Source organism: Myxocyprinus asiaticus, chromosome 39 (assembly GCF_019703515.2).
Source record: "Myxocyprinus asiaticus isolate MX2 ecotype Aquarium Trade chromosome 39, UBuf_Myxa_2, whole genome shotgun sequence".
In the NCBI taxonomy this organism is placed as follows: domain Eukaryota; kingdom Metazoa; phylum Chordata; class Actinopteri; order Cypriniformes; family Catostomidae; genus Myxocyprinus; species Myxocyprinus asiaticus.
The window spans coordinates 26,062,953-26,087,886 of record NC_059382.1 but is presented as its reverse complement, the minus strand read 5'-3'; the positions used below and the strand labels follow the sequence as shown (position 1 = coordinate 26,087,886).

Sequence of the window (24,934 nt, the reverse complement as noted above, 5' to 3'; positions counted from 1 at the left end):
GCCTGGGTAGCTTAGCCAGTAAAGACACTGACTACCACACATGGAGTCGCAAGTTCGAATCCAGGGCGTGCTGAGTGACTCCAGTCAGGCTTCCTAAGCAACCAATTGGCCCGGTTGCTAGGGTGGATAGAGTCATGTTGGGTTAACCTCCTCGTGGTCGCTATAATGTGATTCTCACTCTCAGTGGGGCGCGTAGTTAGTTGTGCGTGGATGCCGCAGAGAATAGCGTGAGCCTCCACACATGCTAGGTCTCTGCAATAACGCCCTCAACAAGCCATGTGATAAGACACGGGGATTGACGGTCTCAGACACAGAGGCAACTGAGATTCGTCCTCTGCCACCTGGATTGAGGCGAGTCACTATGCCACCATGAGGACTTAGAGCGCATTGGGAATTGGGCATTCCAAATTGGGGAGAAAAGGGGAGAAAATCAATCCTGGCTTCTCACACACACACACACACACACACATACACTGGTGGCCAAAAGTTTGGAATAATGTACAGATTTTGCTGTTTCGGAAGGAAATTGGTACTTTAATTCACCAAAGTGGCATTCAACTGATCACAAAGTATAGTCAGGACATTACTGATGTAAAAAACAGCACCATCACTATTTGAAAAAAGTCATTTTTGATCAAATCTAGACAGGCCCCATTTCCAGCAGCCATCACTCCAACACTTTATCCTTGAGTAATCATGCCAAATTGCTAATTTGGTACTAGAAAATCACTTGCCATTATATCAAACACAGTTGAAAGCTATTTGGTTCGTTAAATGAAGCTTAACATTGTCTTTGTGTTTGTTTTTGAGTTGCCACAGTATGCAATAGACTGGTATGTCTTAAGGTCAATATTAGATCAAAAATGGGGGAAAAAAAGAATCAGCTTTCTCTTGAAACTCATCAGTCAATCATTGTTTTGAGGAATGAAGGCTATACAATGCTTGAAATTGCCAGAAAACTGAAGATTTCATACAAAGGTATACACTACAGTCTTCTAAGACAAAGGATAACTGGCTCTAACAAGCACAGAAAGAGATGTGGAAGGCCAGATGTACAACTAAACAAGAGGATAAGTACATCAGAGTCTCTAGTTTGAGAAATAGACGCCTCACATGTCCTCAGCTGACAGCTTCATTGAATTCTACCCACTCAACACCAGTTTCATGTACAACAGTAAAGAGAAGACTCAGGGGTGCAGGCCTTATGGGAAGAATTGCAAAGAAAAAGCCACTTTTGAAACAGAAAAACAAAAAGAAAGGGTTAGAGTGGGCAAAGAAACAAACATTGGACAACAGATAATTGGAAAAGAGTTTCATGGATCTTAACCCCATTGAGTTTTGTGGGATCAGCTAGACTGTAAGGTGTGTGAGAAGTGCCCGACAAGACAGCCACATCTATGGCAAGTGCTACAGGAAGCGTGGGGTGAAATGTCACCTGAGTATCTGGACAAACTGACAGCTGGAATGCCAAGGATCTGCAAAGCTGTCATTGCTGCACGTGGAGGACTTTTTGATGAGAACACTTTGAAGAAGTCTGAGAAGTTCTGAATTTTTTTCAAATTATAATAGTAATTTTTCACATTATTAATGTCCTGACTATACATTGTGATCAGTTTAATGCCACTTTGGTGAATAAAAGTAACAATTTCTTTCCATAAGAGCAAAATCTGTACATTATTACAAACCTATATGGACATTAAAAAGGAAATCAGGAGGTGAAAAAGAAAAGAAAACAGATGCTCTATTCCAAAACCTAGTGAGCTGCCGATGCAGCTCGATCTTTGATGAGTCTCCCAAGCGAAGCATTGTTTGTACAGGTGCATCTCAATAAATTAGAATGTCGTGGAAAAGTTCATTTATTTCAGTAATTCAACTCAAATTGTGAAACTCGTGTATTAAATAAATTCAATGCACACAGACTGAAGTAGTTTAAGTCTTTGGTTCTTTTAATTGTGATGATTTTGGCTCACATTTAACAAAAACCCACCAATTCACTATCTCAAAAAATTAGAATACATCATAAGACCAATTAAAAAAAACATTTTTAGTGAATTGTTGGCCTTCTGGAAAATATGTTCATTTACTGTATATATACTCAATACTTGGTAGGGGCTCCTTTTGTTTTAATTACTGCCTCAATTCGGCGTGGCATGGCGGTGATCAGTTTGTGGCACTGCTGAGGTGGTATGGAAGCCCAAGTTTCTTTGACAGTGGCCTTCAGCTCATCTGCATTTTTTGGTCTCTTGTTTCTCATTTTCCTCTTGACAATACCCCATAGATTCTCTATGGGGTTCAGGTCTGGTGAGTTTGCAGGCCAGTCAAGCACACCAACACCATGGTCATTTAACCAACTTTTGGTGCTTTTGGCAGTGTGGGCAGGTGCCAAATCCTGCTGGAAAATGAAATCAGCATCTTTAAAAAGCTGGTCAGCAGAAGGAAGCATGAAGTGCTCCAAAATTTCTTGCTAAACGGGTGCAGTGACTTTGGTTTTCAAAAAACACAATGGACCAACACCAGCAGATGACATTGCACCCCAAATCATCACAGACTGTGGAAACTTAACACTGGACTTCAAGCAACTTGGGCTATGAGCTTCTCCACCCTTCCTTCAGACTCTAGGACCTTGGTTTCCAAATGAAATACAAAACTTGCTCTCATCTGAAAAGAGGACTTTGGACCACTGGGCAACAGTCCAGTTCTTCTTCTCCTTAGCCCAGGTAAGACACCTCTGACGTTGTCTGTGGTTCAGGAGTGGCTTAACAGAGGAATAAGACAACTGTAGCCAAATTCCTTGACACGTCTGTGTGTGGTGGCTCTTGATGCCTTGACCCCAGCCTCAGTCCATTCCTTGTGAAGTTCTCCCAAATTCTTGAATCGATTTTGCTTGACAATCCTCATAAGGCTGCGGTTCTCTCGGTTGGTTGTGCATCTTTTTCTTCCACACTTTTTCCTTCCACTCAACTTTCTGTTAACATGCTTGGATACAGCACTCTGTGAACAGCCAGCTTCTTTGGCAATGAATGTTTGTGGCTTACCCTCCTTGTGAAGGGTGTCAATGATTGTCTTCTGGACAACTGTCAGATCAGCAGTCTTCCCCATGATTGTGTAGCCTAGTGAACCAAACTGAGAGACCATTTTGAAGGCTCAGGAAACCTTTGCAGGTGTTTTGAGTTGATTAGCTGATTGGCATGTCACCATATTCTAATTTTTTGAGATAGTGAATTGGTGGGTTTTTGTTAAATGTGAGCCAAAATCATCACAATTAAAAGAACCAAAGACTTAAACTACTTCAGTCTGTGTGCATTGAATTTATTTAATACACGAGTTTCACAATTTGAGTTGAATTACTGAAATAAATGAACTTTTCCATGACATTCTAATTTATTGAGATGCACCTGTATGTAGAACATTCCAAAACAGTCGCTTATGAAGTTCTTCCAACTTGGTTAGCATGCTACCTTAGGCCACATTTTGAAAATGCATTGATATTAATACAGTTACACCACTCATCCACACAGGAACAATCGCAAACCCTTGACATTTAATCTCATGCAGGATATGAATAACAGAATTCAATATTTACTAGCTAAAACTATAATTCTAGCAATAGGACACTACCAGTGAAAATGCTAATTCTTGATATAAGTACATTTGCACTAGTAAAAAGGTTGAATTTAGTACAAAATTCTTGATATTAAAAATGATGTAATTACTAATGCAAATATAATAACTGATATCAAAAATATAGAGAAGTAATTTCATCCCTGATATCAAGAATTAGCATTTTAACTAGTGAAAATGTAATTGTTGATATCTGCAAGTATAACTCATATCCTGTACGTGATTAAATGGCGAAAGGGCTTGGGATACAGCAACAGTGTTTTTCCTCCACCAAAAACAGAGACTTTCAAAAACCTTGTCCATAATTGCCTAGCAGTGAAAACACTGACGTTAGAAACTGAAAATGGATGAATGTGAATGAGGCCTTACAAAGCAGAAGCCTATGTAGCAGTAGACAGCAATGCAGCTCACTAGGTTTGGTACAGAGCCATATTTCTCAAAAATAAAAAAAATAAAAAATAAAATAAAATAAAATAAAAATAAAAATTTATATATATATATATATATATATATATATATATATATATATATATATATATATATATATATATACTACCATTCAAAAGTTTAGGGTCACTTTATTTTTTATTTTTTTCACATTTTAGAATAATAGTAAAGTCATCACAACTATGGAATAATAGAAATTGAAATATGGGAATTATGTTGTGACTAAAAAATCCAAAATAAATCAAAACTGTGTTATATTTTAGCATCTTCAAAGTGGCCACCTTTTGCCTAGATTTTGCAGAAATGTACTCTTGGCATTTTCTCAACCAACTTCTTGAGGTATCACACTGGGATGCTTTTTAAACAGTATTGAAGGAGTTCCCATCTATGTTGGGCACGTAGTGGCTGCTTTTCTTAATTATTCGGTCCAAGTGTTACGTTGGCATAATTATATTTTTGTCTACAAAACTAATTTCAAACATTTAAGCATACGCCTTCAGATCAAAAGGTTTTTAAGATCATGAAAAACTTTTCTGGCAAGTGACCCAAAACTTTTGAACGGTAGTGTGTATATATATATATATATATATATATATATAAGAGGGTAAGAGACAGACATAAGAGTTTCTTTCCTATCTCTTCCTACCTCCCTATCTCTTTCCCAATGCAGCATTTGTCCAATTACTGGGAGAATACAGGCAGAACAGCACACTTCACAGCTTTCAAGTGTGTCTGCAGTCTCATGGGAATTGAAAGAGAGAGATAGGAAGAGGAATCCTCAAATACCCCTCTTCCCTTATCATCTTTCTCTCTCACTTTCTATCTGAGAAACATACTTCTCTTGCTCTCTCTGCACTTCTTCCAAACGATTCTATAGTGACACGATTCTATTTCAACTAGATCACACATTTCTAATTAGGACACAAATTAGTTGGAAGAGAGAGCGCAGCCCCTGTCTCACCGAAGTATCACCGCCACAGGAAGTACTCTTAAGCACCTGTTCCCATATCCAGCACTCCATAAAAACATGAATAGTCTTCATGAGGCCATCAAACTAGAATCATGCGAAGGTATTTCACAGCACCCCTCAGACTAATAAAGAAGATTCAAATCCATAGGAGTGTCACCACATGCCTGATCTAATTTGTGTACATCACTGTGACTGTGAAATAAGGGTTACATTAAAGCTTGAGGCAGAGACAGATACTTAAAATAGTAAAACAGAGAAGTCAAGCAGTGAGTGAATCACCAATAGACAGCATTCTGCTAGTACATCTTGAAGGATTATTCCAAGTTAAACACAAGTAAAGCTCTATAGAAAGCATCTAAGCCATGCGTCGATTCAACATGTTACTTCCGAATTTAGTGTATATACAGACTGATATTTACAGATAGCAATAGAAAGACTATATATATACTGTATGTAGGTGGATGAACAAACTTCTGGTTATGCATTACTGTTGTAATTCCTGTGAACATACTTGGGTGATAGTTACGTCATGCCCTTTTCTGGATTACATGCGTGTGTCATACGCAGCTTATCAGGTTTACCAGGTTTGAAAGGTAAGATTTCACACAGACAATTTTGATAAACCTTTCTATTACGCCAGTCCAATGCAAACATGTAAAATTTTTAAGTGTTATGGCAATTTTAAAATTGATGCATGATAGCCCCACTGATGTCTACTGTAAGTACATTACTGTGCACACATTTTTTGCATGTTTTACAAACTGAGCAACAAGTCGATATAACTTTCTCTGGTAATCAGCATGTCACAGATGCTGCAAATAGAACTTAACTTATATTTAACCCAGAATATTGATATAGCGTATACCCTGACTTATTCTACAGAAAACCTCACAAATTAGAGTCTCCTAAACGATACTAGCTTTAAAATAGTACATAATATGAGGGACCTCATTACGTTTTGCTGCAGTGTGGATGAATGTGGATTTTATGCAAACAAATTACACATGAGAGAACATATATACAAACCCACCCCAGAGCTCAGTTTTATTACTGGTACATCTTCGCCTCATCAGTCTTTTTTGAGGGTGTCCACATTATGCACCTCAGTTCTTGACCATGATAAATGGGGCAGGCTCCTGTTTTTAATAAACCCCTTTATCAAGCTACCACAGACACATACACACATATCCATGTATGGATACGCATAAACAAATGCATTTGCACTGTTGGACTAAAGACAGACCGATATATTGGCAAGGCAGATTAATTGGCCGATATCTGGCCATTTTGAGATTAGAGATCTTTCTACCAAAAGATTTGTCAATCGATATTGCACATTTTCTATCAAATATAAGAACATCTATCTATCTATCTATCTATCTATCTATCTATCTATCTATATATCTGTCTATCTGTCTGTCTATCTGTCTGTCTGTCTGTTTGTTTTCTCTTTTCTCTTGATCAGCATCAGTAAAAGAAAAACATCAGTTATATTCAACCACTCACCAATCATCATATATCACCATATTTCTTACCTAATCCAAAATGCTAATATATATGAGGAAAGAAAATGCTTTGCAGTAGTACATGGGCCTCAGTTGCTTGTCCAGCAGGCCGAGTTGCATAACAGACCTTAAACAGAATGACATTGCTAAGGGAGAATAGGATGAGCTTTTGGTGCATAATACAACCTGATCTATGGTTGTGGTGCAGTCAGTCCGACCTGCACAAACACACACACATACACACAAACCATGGCTGACATAAAGCTCTCATCAAAGCAAAAGTATGGAGCATAAGATACACAAAGAGTTTCACACAGCCCAACACATATTTCCAACTGATTGTTTGAATCAACTGCATTATCACACCATTCTTTGAATTTGCACACAAAAGCAAGCTAATTTAAAACTGCACTCAATTGTGCATTCAAATGCAAGTGGTAAAAACACATCAGTGTGGCTTTTCCACACACCAGTGGGATTTCAGAGAACAGATGGAAACTGTAAATATTTCTAATTAATATTCTCACTAGAGAACCCTGAGATTATGGATTCAAAACCATCTCTTTTGATACTGTATACAACTTATGATACCTCTAACATAATATTTGTACTCTGTCCCTAATGTAACAAAGTGTGTAATGTTTTAAATAACAGAGTTAATAACCATTTCCTATTCTAGCTAAATGTATAACTATAAGTAAGCCATTCATAGGTTGATTTTTACCCGAAAAGTATAAACAAAGTGGCTCTGTGGCACTATCAAAACATTCCTCTGTTTGCTTAAGCATCCCAACCAGCCAACATAGCAACATAGAGTGCAACAGTCAGGTTAGAAGTAAAAAAAATCCCATTAATTATTTTTCCATAGGGGAAATTATTTTTAATGATAACTTGTAAACCTTTAAAGACAGACCTAGCATGACCTCCAAGGTTGTTAGTCAATGATACAGTATATGCTTCTGTTGAAGTTATTAGTCCGTGTTATTTCAACTTAATTTAAGAAAACATGAACATATTTATTAACTAAATTTGTGGTGAACTACACTACCCATGATCCTGCAGAAAAAGATTTACCAAGAAGAGAATCATGTCAAAGTGCACCTAAAGTGCTTGGCAGCAATCGAGTCCCTACACTTTCAGACTTATATATTTTTAGATATTTGAATAATTTGCAATAAACGTAAAATATATTTAAATTTGTTAACGTTATTCACAATGCTTCCTGTGATTGTAGTTTCATGAAAGACAATAAGTACACAGGGGAGAATTCACACAACTGTGCCACTTTTGCGAGTGGTATTTTAGTGCAAAAAACCTTTGTCTTACACACTAACCACTCACAATCTTGTTTAAGTAGGCGCAAACAGCTCTGAAATTGCGTTGCACTTGAGTATTTCATTGTCATTCCTTTCTGTGCAAACACATCTCCTTTCTATGTACTGTAAATTAGGCTTATTATAGATTGCGCTTCATTCACACAAAAAAAATTACTGGACGCAATTTACATCACACTATTAATCATGTGGTAAAATGAATTTTGTTTAAAAGAAATGTTTGTGTACATTTCTATCCAGCATATCAACAGTAATTCATCAAACAATAATCAAATGATGGAGAAGAGCGTTATATCCTGGCATAGCAGTGTATCCAGATGTGCGGTGTAGTCAAGCGCACTGTCGCCATGTTAAAGGGATGATTCAGGTGTCTGCCTCCCACTGACGCTACACAGTCCCGGCAGTGTCAGATAACGGTGGTCTGCTGCATCATCCACTATACAGTGGACAGAATCAGATGGCAAGATTGGAATTGTGCATTGCCTGATCTGCATAATTCCTTTAGTGAATCGGCTGCTAAACCAGCGCAGACAGAGCATGCAAATAACATGCACTTTTATTGGGCTCTATTAATTCTTAGTGAATTCCCCCCACAGACTTGTACCTTCATCTTGTTGTCCAATTTTAAAAAGAAATTCTTGCTTCAAATCAATGTTTGTAATGTTGTGATTCACCTCGCAGCTGGTTGGTTTGGTCCATGGCTTAGAACTCCTTTGTGAAGGATTTTAAATAATAATGGGGAAAACACTTACGGAACTAAGATGGCTGAAAAAGTGGGAGGGCACTGTTGAGTTTTGGGCGAGACTATCTTTTTCTCCGACTAATAGAAGACGTTTTTGCGAATCTTGTTTAAAAACAGTCATTATTTTTGCAACTCAGTTTGCTGACACTATTGGCACAGAAAATACACACCAAGTATTTGCATTTTTAAAAGAAGGTTATATGAGATGTATATGCACATATTAGCTTGTTTTCTCTTAAGGTGTTAATGCAGCAAAAGCAAATTGTATTTAGAATTTCATAAATAGAAAATAATTACAACAGTAGTTCTCTGGAACTAGATAGTTTTTTTTTAGCATGTACTGTATATATGTACATTTAAGAAGAACAGAGAGCAAAATAGAAACGAGTGGGTATTGAGGTTATCCTGATGGAGCCTAAATTGCAGTCTAGCCAAACAGCCCTCGGCCCTGTTCTTAATACAGAATAGCAAATGAGGCAGAACATAGTATCACTCAATCAACTCTCTGCTGTGTCTGGCCTCATACAGTATATATGCTGAATTCACAAAGTCTCTCTCTTCTCTCTCTCTCTCTCTCTCTCTCTCTGTTTCTATCTGTCTCTCTCTCAGATTTAATGAACCTTTCCCACCCCTCTGTCCTCAAACCTAGAAAAACTCCAAACTCCATTGCCTCCTCCCCTCTTCTTCCTGCACTCGATGTACATATAACAACATATTTTTTATACAGGGAGTCTGTCTTGCCAGTCTCCATGGCAACACCATCACTAGGCAACGGCCACTGCTCTTCCTGCTTTGTTGCGATGCAGATAGGAGTGCAACTGTGACAGGTAGTGACTGAGGCCTAGTGGAGCATAGACAAGAGACAGGTAAACTCATATGGAGAGGTTTTACAATTTGGCAACATTTGCTTGATGCTGCGTGGTGGATAATTATTTAAAGGTGTTTTTAATAAGGCCTTATTGAAACCTATAACATGTCCTGTGATTTTCATCATGCATTTAAAAACAAACAAACACACATGATATTACCCTTTTTTTCTTCTTTTTTTTCGGAAATGGTACCATAGTAATACCGATCATTGGGCATTGATCTAATTAATGATGTTAATACCATTCCAACATTTAAAAATACCTTTTAATACCATGGTACGTCAATATGGTAATCATTCAGTGCAATGAAATACACCGATCAGCCACAACATTAAAACCACCTGCCTAATATTGTGTAGGTCCCCCTCGTGCTGCCAAAACAGCACCAACCCGCATCTCAGAATAGCATTCTGAGATGCTATACTTCTCACCACAATTGTACAGAGTGGTTATCTGAGTTACTGTAGACTTTGTTAGTTCAAACCAGTCTGGCCATTCTCCACTGACCTCTCTCATCAACAAGGCATTTCCGTCCGCAGAACTGCCGCTCACTGGATGTTTTTTGTTTCTGGCACCATTCAGAGTAAACTCTAGAAGCTGCTTTGTGTGAAAATCCCATGGTTCGTGGTGAATTTCACTACACCATGATACAATCAGTGTGCTTTTTTCAAGGGTAATCTTAAATCACATATTCAAATGTACAATATAATATAATATAATATTCATTTAAATAATATTCATTTAAATAAAATTATAATATAATACTATACATGTTAGATGTAGACATATTAATTAGTAATTCCCAGTTTGTGGTATTTTAAACAACATGTTAAATTCCAATGAACTGTCAATGGGATAAAGCCTCTTTGAGACACAGTGCTTTCATAATGCCTGATTTTAAACAAGATCCTGATACTGAGAGCCTGATTTTTCCCATCAGTATATTACAATTGACTGTGTGGATGCTTTTGATAAATTCAGCCTCCACTTGTTCCCAGGTGTGCTGATATGCCATTATTATTTGTGGTTCCTTGATTTAGCCTCACAATCACGATTCCTCTCATTTATACAGCATGAGTGAGTTCATCTAAAGAACGAGTCATTCTGAGATTTTTCAAAGCCATTTGCTTACCAGCCATAATCACCGCAATTGTTCATCAAAAGAATGTGTGATTACTGACGTGCTTGTGTATATGTTACATGAGGAGCAGAGAAACAGAAGTAAAAAAATGTGAAGAGGGAACAGAAATAAACCAGACCTTGTGAAATTTAGGAATTAATATAGTATAAAACATCATTTATCAATGGCGAAATGTATACACAGATCTATTTTTTTATTTTGTTGTCTGCAATGCTGATCCTAAATGCTGCTTTTAAAGCTACCACCAAACTGTGAAATTACTATGAAAATAATCAGGAAAAAAGTGTATATTTAAAATATTTACAAATGAGAATAGTCAGAGGACAAGATTAGAAAAGTTAAACTAAATGTGTCATGACACTTAAATGTATCTTGTATGTCACCATTCCAATTATTGGCCATATGTCGCAAAGTTTGGGAGCTTGTCCAATTATCATATAGAGAAACTGGACTTCCAGGTGGCACAAAAATACATTGATTGAAAGCCTAATTGCCAATAAACAATCAGTTGCTTTTTTCAATGCATATAGGGCTCATAATGTTCTCATAAGTGTAGCATCCAGGTGGGACCCAAAATGATGTGTTTAGAGTTTCTTGTTCAACAAACATCAATCATTTCTCTGCTTAAATTAATGGTACATGTATCTGCTATAGCCACCAACTGAAGCAAGGTTTTGTGGGCTGTGTGTCTATGGAATCTTATTATAATGTAGTTCAGGATTTCCACCCTTTTTAGACAATGAATTTACATTAGTTTTCCAGTTGTTTGTGATTATTAGATATCATACCATTTCAGTGAAAATTGCTGGGTTTATTTATTTTTGTATCTCAGGTACCAATCTTTTGAATTAATGAATTTAAACGACTAATTAAATGTATCAAATAAAGACCTCAATAGACTGATCAACACTGATCATCATGCTTATCATGCTGGCAGACAGGCATGGTTTTCTCTACACAAGCACTACAAAGAGCAACTTTTAACCGAGGAAATATTTTAAAGCAGTTCAAATCTAAAAAAAATCATGGGGCAATGACTTGACACTATAAAGTATATATATATATATCACGGTCTGTGAGTTCGCCGGTATGTTCTGTTTGCTTTGGTTGTCTTTCCCTCGTGTATGTCAGGTGCCACCGGCATATGTAATCAGTGTTTCTATGGGGAAAGTATATACAGTATATGTGTGTATATATATATATATATATGCAGCTCTGGAAAAACACAAACATTTCATCCACACAACAATCATCCATGCGATTATCTAATCAGCACCTTTAATGTGGCAGTAGTGCAGTGCATAAAATCATGCAGATACGGGTCAGAAGTTTCAGTTAATATTCACATCAACCATCAGAATGGGGAAAAAATGTGATCTCAGTGATTTGGAGAGTGGCATGATTGTTGGTGCCAGATGGGCTGGTTTGAGTATTTCTGTAACTGCTGATCTCCTGGGATTTTCATGCACAACAGTCTCTAGAATTTACTCCAAATGGTGCCAAAAACAAAAAACATCCAGTGAGCGGCAGTTCTGTGGACAGAAACGCCTTGTTGATGAGAGAGGTCAATGGAGAATGGCCAGACTGATTCAAACCGACAAAGTCTACGGTAACTCAGATAACCGCTCTGTACAATTGTGGTGAGAAGAATAGCATCTCAGAATGTTTTTCTGAAATGTGGGTTGGCGCTGTTTTGGCGGCACAAGGGGGACATACACAATATTAGGCAGGTGGTTTTAATGTTGTGGCTGATTGGTGTATGTACATATATATATATATATATATATATATATATATATATACACACACATACTCTACTTGTTTTCTGGGCCTTCAAGTAAATAAAGGTAATGTAAATAAAGTAACATGTATAAAGAAAAAAATGTAAGTCTCATTAAAAGTTGAATTTCTTGAAAAATAAATGTTGGCATAAGTAGTTTGCAATAATATTTGATTAATATTTCTTAAAAAACGATAAGCATTAAAACTATTTTGTTTTTTAAATATTATTAAATGAAAAAATAAAAGTTTGTCCACCAAATAAAATTTAGATAAACATTAAACAAAAAGGACCTCATAAGGACAGACCTTTGTGTGTGTGAAGTTTAAAAATAAAGCCTCTTTGAGACACAATGCTTTTCATAATGCTTTTTTTAAACAAAATCCTGATACAGAGAGCCTGATTTTTCCCATTCAGCCTCCACTTGTTCCCAGGTGTACTGATCTGCCATTATTATTTGTGGTTCCTTGATTCAGCCTCACAATCACAAGGCTGAATCAATGAAAAATAAAATCTGATATTTTAACATTTTTATAAAAAGGCACATTTTGTTCAGGTCAAATGAAATAACCTTAAAAAAATTATTGATATTTCTGACAGAAAAATTAATGATACAACAAACATATATATATATATTTTTTAACCTTGAACAATGTTTGAAAACTATTTAAGGTGCATGGAAAAGTATTTTAATACCTTTTATTTGATTTTTACACCACTTGACATTTTCAAGACATTAAACCATTTTATTTTTTATTTATTTATTTTTTATGAGACCAACATAGACACAAATGTTTTTAAAAAACAAAAACGTGACTTTTTTTTTTTTAAACTAGATTTTTAAAAGATTTCTAATTTTTATCACCTCGGACAAACTTATTTGTCAACGACCCATATTCACTATAGTAATTTCCATGACGTTTCCATGACTTTTATTAATTTAAATTTTATAGATTTGATTGATTTCAATGACTTTTCTGAGCCTGGAAAAGTCGCTATTTTAAAATTCTATTATATTCCCAGGTTGTCCATGACTGTGGAAGCCCTGCACACCATGTTGATTTGATCGAACAAGCTTGACAGATGTGTTATTTTACATTTTTATTCACTAAAGAAATTTAAACATACCCAGAGTAGTATGTAATATATATTTTATTTTTACACAGATCACATCATTGCCACATTTTTTTAATGAAATTTTAGGGAAAGCTGTGCAATCTTAAAGCAATTGCCACTGGAATATAGAGAGCAAACAAACAGCCAGAAAGACAGATGAAATCTGACCTTCACCACAATGAACAACAACCCCCCACCACCACCACTACAAAAAACACCAGCACCCCTCCAACTGTCTGCCTGCTGACCCTCTGTCTCCATAAACCTGAGTCTGAATCTCAATCTACACTCCAGGGCCAGAAATGGGTGCACCATGTGTGTGTATGTGTGTATGTACATGTGGGAGAGAATTTTATCTAGAACTCCCGAATCACAAAATCCAATTTTCAGGTGCACGTCTAGAGGGTCAACTTCAAATGCAAACACCAGCCCCTCTACCCTTCTCCCTCCATACTGACACCAGTGCACAGACAGCATCCCTCCCCCACACCTCGCTGGATGGCCCCCAATACCCCCCACCTCCACCCGACTAGCACCACCACCACCACAACACTATACAAAAAAGAATATGAGCAGGCATGAATTTTAATGCAGTCGCTCATCTCTGCCAAGCATGCTGAATTTTGCAGAGGAAATAAATAAAATGTGGAAAAAATACAAAGGAATGATAGATGAATCTTAAATCAAACAGAAAGAGAAAGAGATAGGAGAGAGTGTAAAAAAATAGAGTTGGAAAGACAAAGGTGATGGAAAACAAAGACAGAGAAAGGGATGACTATGAAAAAGTTATTCGTATGTAAAGTGCATACAATACATACATTTCCAGTGTCATCTAGTCTTCAGAGGATTTGTACATCTCTAAAGTTTTCATTCTTCAAAAAGGTGTACATTGTAGATGCTGTCAGTAAGGGATGAAATTTGGGATATTCATGATATCGAAAATTTTGCTTCTGATATAAAATTAAGCAACATTTTGGGGGGAATTTACAAATAATGAACTATGCCCGAAAAAAGCTAACATGCCCACAGAATCTGTGATGAGTGCAATTTGCACACGCAATTCTGATTGGTTCTGAGTGCTATATACCGAAGAATGCAGCTGTCAGGTTTGGTTGAGGAAATGGCAGGACTCAAACACAGAGTAGCGATACAAAAATATAACAAAAACAAACAAAAACTACCCTGAAGGGGGAAAAACACATTCGAGGGCAACAAACCAGCTGACGGGCTGGGCTGGAGCAGGGCTGGAATAAGACAAACCGGACAGGACAGGAACCGACTGACAGACACCTAACCCCGGTTAGGAGTCTGTCAGTCGGTTCCTGTTCCTGTTCCTGTCCTGTCCGGACAGGCTCAAGACAAAAACCACAATGGGGTTAAATAGGGAAGGAAACAAGGAGATAATGAGGAGGGCAAGTGAAAACAATCAACTAATAATCAGACAGATATCAAGGCAAACGAGAGGGCAGGGGAATGAGAAAACACAAACCCAAGTGCATTCACACAGCACGAGACAAAACACAAGTGCCTGGATTCAGCCACAGAGTAAATAAATCAAACCAACCATAAAACAGACATAAAACAGGTACATGTCAAGGCTCTGCCACAAAGTGGGAAAAAAAACCAAAACTAACGGCAGAACCCTGACAGCAGCAGACCACAGCGATCTGGCACGTTCTATTGGGACAGTACAGCATCACTCCACTACTGTGATCCAGACACTTGAATCATCTATTTAACACACTGAAAGTGCACCTGACAACACCGCACATCTGCATATATGTCCGGTTATAATGCCCTTTGCATATAGATGCTAAATGTATCCAATCATCTCTTTTAAATAAAATGTTACATTTCAAATTAAACTTTACGCTTGCTTTCCTCAGGCAGGAATAGCATGATGTTAATTGTGGTGGGCAAATAGCATTGAGTTTTGTGAATAACGATCAATCTATAATGAGCCCAATTTACATAGAAAGGAGGTGCGTTTGCATGGAAAGGAATGACAATGACTCATTATATACAGTATAACTAATTAAATACTCAATATGCAGCGCTATTTTAGCGCTGATTGCGCCTGCTTAGAACTAGATTGCGGATAGTTGGTGAATACGCAGGTTTTTGCACTGAAATATGCAATGAATTCACCCCTGTGAGTATTGTGACAATTTTAATGCACTTTTTATGTGCCCACTAAGTTTCCTTAAGACTGTTTCATCAGATTAGTTTTGGGATTCTTCTTGCGATTCGATAGTAGGAGAGTATTAATGTTAGACAGAGATGTTTTAAAAAGCATCTCTGATTTAACAGTAGCAAAAATGGCATTAGACTTGGCAATATAATTTATTTGCATGCATGCTTCAGTTTCAACTGTCTGTTTTAATGAATCTACTGAATCAACTGTGATTCGATTCATTTGCGCCATCACTCAAGACTGTTCATGGAAGTCTCACCGTGGCATTTTACATACATTAAAAGCTTAAGTAAAGTAAATGTAGGTAAATAATGTCATTTATTACAATGTGTTGTTATATAGGTGCATATGGTTAAATAATTAAATATAATTTTCCTTGTGTACATTTAGTGAGCACAGTGTGGAAAAAAGGTTGAAAAATATTGAATAAATATCATATTTATCACCAGAACTACTGTGATTACATTTATATTTTACATTTCGGTATCTATCAAAATGTGTGAAAATTAATATTTGTTAGAACTACACTTTACGTACGAATACCTACGGATACTAACGAGATCACGCTGGAAAAAGCAATGTAAAAAGGGATGAATTCCCAGACTCGGGGCAGAAAGACAGGATAGAAGAATAGAAAAAGACAGAGAAGAGGGAGAGAGAACAGGAGAGGTAAAATCTCATCTCTTGTGAGAATAATCTGTCATTTATCAAACTGATAGAAAAGAGAGAAGCGAGGAGAGAGGGGTAGCAGTAAAACAAAATAAACGGAGAGGCTAGGAATTTTGGATTTGGTCTGGCTCCAATTCTTTCTTCTCCATCTTGAGTTGCGCAGCTCTAGTTATAATGCCTACGTCTAGATCTTTCTCATTTGGTCTAAATATTGCATGAATAATGCATGGGCCTAGGATTCATTAAAACCCCTCTTATTACTAATATTGCTCATGGTGTAAAATGGGAATGTGGGGTGTGTGTGAAATGAGAAACTGGGAGGGAAGGGGGAAAACGAATCGTCTTGCATATGCTATCGCTCGTGCCTTGTCTGAAAATCCACATTTTAACACACCCATTATTTTCTGCTCTTTTCCTTCTAACCAGTTTTCCAACAGAAAAGCCAGTGGCTGTAAGGGGTAAACAAAACGATGGGCAGGCCAATTCACCTAAGCACTAAGCCAGATAACTCTGGAAGGCAAATAGGCATGATTTCACAAGGACACTGCAATGAGGTCATTGTTACCTTGTCTTTGTCAGACAAAAGGCTGCAGACTGTACACTGCAAAGCCATAAACAAAGGGAGCAAGATCTTATACTGATTATGTCACATGACTTCAACATGTTACTGTGTGACTCCTTTTTGTAATGCATGTCTGTGAGATAGCTAAAACCCCTTTTCCACCAAAACGGTGCAGATGCTGGTGCCGGAGCTAGTGCGTGGGATGTACGGACCTCTCTCAGAATAAACCTGTATGCAGTATACTGTATACTGCATATCCTAATATTTGTAACAAACAAATATGTGCATCCCAGTGTTGTTTACAAGTCTTTTGCTATGTTCATGTTGTGTCTGAATTACCATAATTACAAGATGACAAACCAGAAATTCTTCTCTGACCTGTTAAAGTCTTTGAACTCAGATATTACTTGTTTCATAATGCCAAATAGATCCACGCAGCTTTGTTGTTGATGACAGCCAAATACTTAATTACTATGTCCATTCACCCCAATACCTGGAGGCTGATCACACTGTGAATTCACGTCAATACATACAGAAATTCGAATTACTGCCCACAGTGGCTGAAGCTGGAAGTGTTGTTGAATGTATGGGCAATGAAATGTCCACAGAGTGGCGCTAAAAGCAAATCATTTTTTAGTTGTAAATTATGTGATACAGTCAGCAGAAATGCATATTTTTTTAACTCGACCCCCTAACCTAAGGGTGGGGAACATCAGGCAACATTCGGAAGCAACACGTCGATTTTCCGTTATATCATGTTAAAAATTGTAACTGTAGCGGGTGCTGCCATTTTGGTCCTTTTTACATGCCATCATGAAGTGAGAGAAGTCATAGCTTTCAGAAAATTCTCAGTTTACCACTTGTAACTGTAATTTGATAAAGACGTGAACAGTTTTAACAGGCCGTAAACTAGTAATTACAGTAATTCCAGCATCATGTGAATGCAGCATTTCTCCTAGTTTTGAAAACATATTTTAACACCCAAAGTAATTTCATACTGAATTTATAACTTCAGTCAAAAGTTATTTCAAATATATAACCAATAAAAATTCAGATCAATCAAATCACACAAATGATATTGGTAAATAAAAGCATTTTATTTCAGATAGATGGGGAAAATAAAGTGTCTGGAGTTGCACAACAAAAAAGGGAAAGAAATTAGAACCAAAACAGTCAACTGAAGGTGCGTCGGGTTGCAACACGCTTCATCAGGCATATCCAGTGTCGATAGCTTTTTTTATTATAATGGGAGAAATCTAGTTTTGTCACATCACTTTAGCTAGTTGTTGGTGTTTTGAAATCTTTATGTCGTGATGGCATTATCCCACCACAAGCAGGTTTAAGGGGACAATTTGGAGCCAATGTGTGCAGCCCAGACAGTGGAAATGCGTGGAACTCTGCCAGATTGGGCACCAGCACCATGTCAGTGGAAAAGGGTATGAGAGTGGATAAATAATGTTAGAATAGCGGTACTCTATGGGTTGTGTTATGAGTGCGTAATACGTGGCTGATGCTGGGCTCACGTTTGTGGTTGTTCTTGCGCTGAAAGGGCAATGTGTGCCGTTCTGAGTCTTCCTCACCCTCCTCGTCTGCCAGGTGTGTGTGAGTGTAGTGATAACTCAAACCTGGGCGGTTCTTATAGCGCTTCCCACAAACTAAATATGAACAAACACACAAGCAAACAAAGAGACTGTCACATGACATGATTCCAGGACTCTTAACAGTAATATAAATCATATAATTACAATTACAATAGTATTAACAGTTTTTTAATTACAAAGAACTCCTCCTTACATAAACTAATAACACATTAATTACATATTATCACAAAGTAATTACTAAGATAATGTAATATGGACACTATATAGTGTGACTTATAATAAAGTGATTAAAAATGGTGATCAGTTGCAGGAAGTATGATACACAGTTTCCTTGATATTTTCATATACATTTTAACCTGAATTATTATGTTGAAAAAAGACATGTACCTGTATCTATAAATGCCTGCATGATTGTATACATTTTTCTTTTTCTCACGATGGCTTTGATAATGAATATAGAGTTCTACTTTGTGTTACACACATATGCTGACAGTTATACTCACTGTCACACACATATGGCTTGTCTCTGTCCTCTAGGGATGCTGGTTCCTGTCTCTTCCTCATCCCTCCGACACCACATGCCTAGGCACATCAAAACAGCACACATAAACATGCACACAGATCAATCTGCAGTTGGCAACCAGTCTCTTGTACACAGGTGTTGCTAGAGAACCATCGCTATTTTGGCTTTGTGGAGCCCCCCAACGCACTTCCTTCTTCAAGCTTCAAGCAAATCCTCTTAAACAGCATTAATTACACCTCACACACAATTATCACAGCATCTCTTCTATACACTGCATGATAATTATGTGTGGTATGTGAGATGTTAGAGGAAGTAGTGTGCCCCAATTAACAGCACAGAAGGTGGGACATTTTAGGGACAAGAGCTAAGGCATTTCCAGGCAAAGTTCTGTTTGTTCTCCTTTCATGCATTTCTGCTAGACTAGACAACTGCAATTTGCATGTATTAAGCTGGATTGGCTAGACTACTGAAACTTGCATGCATTTCTGCAGGGGTTGTGCACCATTTAGAATTGAGAATGCCTTTTAAGTTCCATTTAAGGCAGCAAACGGGATGATGAATTGTAATTCGAATATGAATTGAAGTAGTATTAATAAAATGGAATGATACTCAAATAAATGTATATACAGTAAATGCTTGTAGTTTTTAAGTGTAGTTTTTAATAATACATTTAATTTTAACAGAACAGAATGAGTTACCAATAAACATGTAATCATACACAAAACATATGTGGTATTTCTAACACTTTAAACTTAGTTTCAATTTGTTAACATAAGTAAATGCATTAGGTAAATAAACAGTACTGTGCAAAAGTCTTAGGCACATTTGTCTTAAGATGGTTATTTATATTTTCAGCTTTAGTGTGTCAATAGGAAATATACATTTTAGACTCCCAAACATTTCTTTTGCAAATAGAACAGAAGTACAGGGAGCCCTGCAACAGGTGGCATGGTCCCCACAGAGCTCCCCACTGAATACTGAGTCAGTCTGACTCAATTGAGACAGCCTAAATAGATAGAAGAACTGTGGTGAATTCTCCAAGAAGCTTGGAACATCCTATCTGCCAACAACCAAGAAAAACTGTATCCAGGTGTACCTAGGAGAATTGTTGCTGTTTTGAAGGCAAAGGTGGTCACAACGAATATTGATTTAGATTTTTTATGTTTACTGGACTTTGAATGACGTTAATTGATAAATGAAAACGATTTATGACACTATGTTTGAAGACATCCTCACTATGCAACATTTTTCCCAAGTGCCTAAAACTTTTGCACAGTACTGTAAATGTATTAACAATATTTTTACAACATTTGTAAATGTTGGTTGTACAAAACTACAACTGTTCATTGTGAGTTTATAATGCTTTAAATAATGTTAAAATATCCCATTTTACTTTTAAATATTTCTTAATATTGGCTGAAATTAACATAAACCAAAATTAATTCATGTTATAAAAGTATTCTTTATTGATAGTTCATGTTATACTTATGTAGTTAACTATTGTTAACAAATATCACCTTACTGTAAAGTGTTAGCGTTATTATATAGGTTAGGTTAATAATCAATGTTTGAAATTTAACCTATAGAAATTGGTAATATTATATTTATATATACACACACACACACACACACACACACACACACACACACACACACATATAGTATACAGAATATATATACATACATATATATACAGGTGCATCTCAATAAATTAGAATGTCATGGAAAAGTTCATTTATTTCAGTAATTCAACTCAAATTGTGAAACTTGTGTATTAAATAAATTCAGTGCACACAGACTGAAGTAGTTCAAGTCTTTGGTTCTTTTAATTGTGATGATTTTGGCTCACATTTAACAAAAACCCACCAATTCACTATCTCAACAAATTAGAATATATCATAAGACCAATAAAAAAACATTTTTAGTGAATTGTTGGCCTTCTGGAAAGTATGTTCATTTACTGTATATGTACTCAATACTTGGTAGGCGCTCCTTTTGCTTTAATTACTGCCTCAATTCGGCGTGGCATGGAGGTGATCAGTTTGTGGCACTGCTGAGGTGGTATGGAAGCCCAGGTTTCTTTGACAGTGGCCTTCAGCTCATCTGCATTTTTTGGTCTCTTGTTTCTCATTTTCCTCTTGACAATACCCCATAGATTCTCTATGGGGTTCAGGTCTGGTGAGTTTGCTGGCCAGTCAAGCACACCAACACCATGGTCATTTAACCAACTTTTGGTGCTTTTGGCAGTGTGGGCAGGTGCCAAATCCTGCTGGAAAATGCTGAAAAAGCTGGTCAGCAGAAGGAAGCATGAAGTGCTCCAAAATTTCTTGGTAAACGGGTGCAGTGACTTTGGTTTTCAAAAAACACAATGGACCAACACCAGCAGATGACATTGCACCCCAAATCATCACAGACTGTGGAAACTTAACACTGGACTTCAAGCAACTTGGGCTATGAGCTTCTCCACCCTTCCTCCAGACTCTAGGACCTTGGTTTCCAAATGAAAATACAAAACTTGCTCTCATCTGAAAAGAGGACTTTGGACCACTGGGCAACAGTCCAGTTCTTCTTCTCCTTAGCCCAGGTAAGACGCTGTTTGTGGTTCAGGAGTGGCTTAACAAGAGGAATACGACAACTGTAGCCAAATTCCTTGACATGTCTGTGTGTTGTGGCTCTTGATGCCTTGACCCCAGCCTCAGTCCATTCCTTGTGAAGTTCACACAAATTCTTCTATTGGTTTTGCTTGACAATCCTCATAAGGCTGCGGTTCTCTCGATTGGTTGTGCATCTTTTTCTTCCACACTTTTTCCTTCCACTCAACTTTCTGTTAACATGCTTGGATACAGCACTCTGTGAACAGCCAGCTTCTTTGGCAATGAATGTTTGTGGCTTACCCTCCTTGTGAAGGGTGTCAATGATTGTCTTCTGGACAACTGTCGGATCAGCAGTCTTCCCCATGATTGTGTAGCCTAGTGAACCAAAGTGAGAGACCATTTTGAAGGCTCAGGAAACCTTTGCAGGTGTTTTGAGTTGATTAGCTGATTGGCATGTCACCATATTCTAATTTTTTGAGATAGTGAATTGGTGGGTTTTTGTTAAATGTGAGCCAAAATCATCACAATTAAAAGAGCCGAAGGCTTAAACTACTTCAGTCTGTGTGCATTGAATTTATTTAGTACACGATTTTCACAATTTGAGTTGAATTACTGAAATAAATGAACTTTTCCATGACATTCTAATTTATTGAGATGCACCTGTATATATATATATATATATATAGTTGTGCTCAAAAGTTTGCATACCCTTGGAGAATTGGTAATATATGTACCATTTTTAAAGAAAGCATGAGTGAGCAGGCAAAACACATTTCTTTTATTTCGTATGGGATTCATATTCAACTGTAGGTTATAACAGAATGGCACAATCATAAAACAAAACATGGCAACAAAGAATAAAATGAAATGACCCCTGTTCAAAAGTCTGCATACTCTTAGTTCTTAATACTGTGTATTGCCCCCCTTTAGCATCAATGACAGCGTGCAGTCTTTTGTAATAGTTGTCTGTGAGGCCCCAAATTCTTGCAGGTGGTATAGCTGCCCATTCGTCTTGGCAAAATGCCTCCAGGTCATGCAAAGTCTTTGGTCGTCTTGCATGAACCGCACGTTTGAGATCTCCCCAGAGTGGCTCGATGATATTAAGGTCAGGAGACTGTGATGGCCACTCCAGAACCTTCATCTTTTTCTGCTGTAACCACTGGAGGGTCATCTTGGCCTTGTGCTTAGGGTCATTGTCGTGCTGGAAAGTCCAAGAGCGTCCCATGCGCAGCTTTCGTGCAGAAGAATGCAAATTGTCTGCCAGTATTTTCTGATAACATGCTGCATTCATCTTGCCATCAATTTTCACAAGATTCCTCGTGCCTTTAGAGCTCACACACCCCCAAAGCATCAGTGAGCCACCACCATGCTTCACAGTGGGGATGGTATTCTTTTCACTATAGGCCTTGTTGACCCCTCTCCAAACATAGCGCTTATGGCTGTGACCGTAAAGCTCAATTTTGGTCTCGTCACTCCAAATTACAGTGTGCCAGAAGCTGTGAGGTGTGACAAGGTATTGTCGGGCATATTGTAACCGCGCTTTTTTGTGGCATTGCCGCAATAAAGGCTTCTTTCTGGCAGCTTGACCATGCAGCTCATTTTTGTTCAAGTATCATCGTATTGTGCTCCTTGAAACAACCAAACCGTCTTTTTACAGAGCAGCCTGTATTTCTCCTGAGGTTACCTGTGGGTTTTTCTTTGTATCCCGAACAATTCTTCTGGCAGTTGTGGCTGAAATCTTTCTTGGTCTACCTGACCTTGGCTTGGTATCAAGAGATCCCCGTATTTTCCACTTCTTAATAAGTGATTGAACAGTACTGACTGGCATTTTCAAGGCTTTGGATATCTTTTTATATCCTTTTCCATCTTTATAAAGATCTATTACCTTGTTACGCAGGTCTTTTGACAGTTCTTTTCTGCTCCCCATGGTTCAGTATCTAGCCTGCTCAGTGCATCCACGTGAGAGCTAACAAACTCATTGACTATTTATACACAGACACTAATTGCAATTTAAAAAGCCACAGGTGTGGGAAATTAACCTTTAATTGCCATTTAAAGCTGTGAGTGTCACCTTGTGTGTCTGTAACAAGGCCAAACATTCAAGGGTATGTAAACTTTTGATCAGGGCCATTTGGGTGATTTCTGTTATCATTATGATTTAAAAAGGAGCGAAACAACTATGTGATGATAAATGGCTTAATATGATCACTATCCTTAAATAAAATATATTTATTATAAATTATATCCTTTTTTTGCATGATCAGTCATATTTTCAAAATCAATGCCAAAATGTCACAATTTCTGCCAGGGTATGCAAACGTTTGAGCAGAACTGTATATTTAATATATGTCTGCTTTTTTATTTTTTATATATGTCTCTCTATATATACTGTATACACATTTATATTTTTTGTTGGCTGTGTTTATTATTTTGCCAGTACTGAACTTTGTTTAGAAAACAATTTCTAATCAGTTGAGAGAAAAATGTGTTCTGCATATCAGAGCTTAATTAGGAATAATTAGCCAGAATAAATGATGTAATTACATTGTGTCACAAATTTTATTTTGGATTAATAAAAGTCCTCTTTTGTGTGCCAATTTTGAAATTCTTTAAATTGCAATTCAGTAAATTTCTCTTCTTGTCATTTCAATTTCAATCCCACAATTAAATTATACTGTATATCAACTCTTGTTATTTACCATATAACATATTTAAATGTATACCCCTAATAAAAAATAAAAATAAAAAAGAAGTCTAATTTCACTCAAGCACCCAGTATCCTAACTATAAATCAGCAATTTGTACAGTTGTCCTTGTTCAGGTTGTGATCATTCATGGCTACTGCAACTTGTATGCATTTGTGCACAAAACCACACATCTTTTGATTCAAGCCTTTTGTGTGTGGGATTATAATTAAAGATCATCTAGTCATGTTTTCTGTGAGCTATCACACTATCAGGTGATGTCTTTAAAGTGGAATTAAAGGATGTTTTTCATGGGTGTAGGTAAGGAGCAGCTTTGAATATCAACACAAAGCCACTGGGGATGCAATGATGAAAGATGCGCAAGGATCAAACCTAGATAGATCAATGGCTGATGAGTTACAATAACCTGCTTTGTTCAGACACTAGCCTTGAGGAAATAGGAATACTAGATAAAACAAAGACCCCATGGGGATGACTGCAAATCTACAGGTCTGACATAAAACACAATGCTAATAATGCATAACCTCAAATGTGTGTTTTAGGCCTAATCGCTCCCTAGTG

General features: G+C 37.2%; 1 pseudogene; it reads right to left on the bottom strand.

Moving 5' to 3' along the window:
- Window positions 1–24,934, bottom strand: part of LOC127429593 (zinc finger protein neuro-d4-like) — an 85,813-nt pseudogene that overhangs the window by 11,293 nt on the left and 49,586 nt on the right.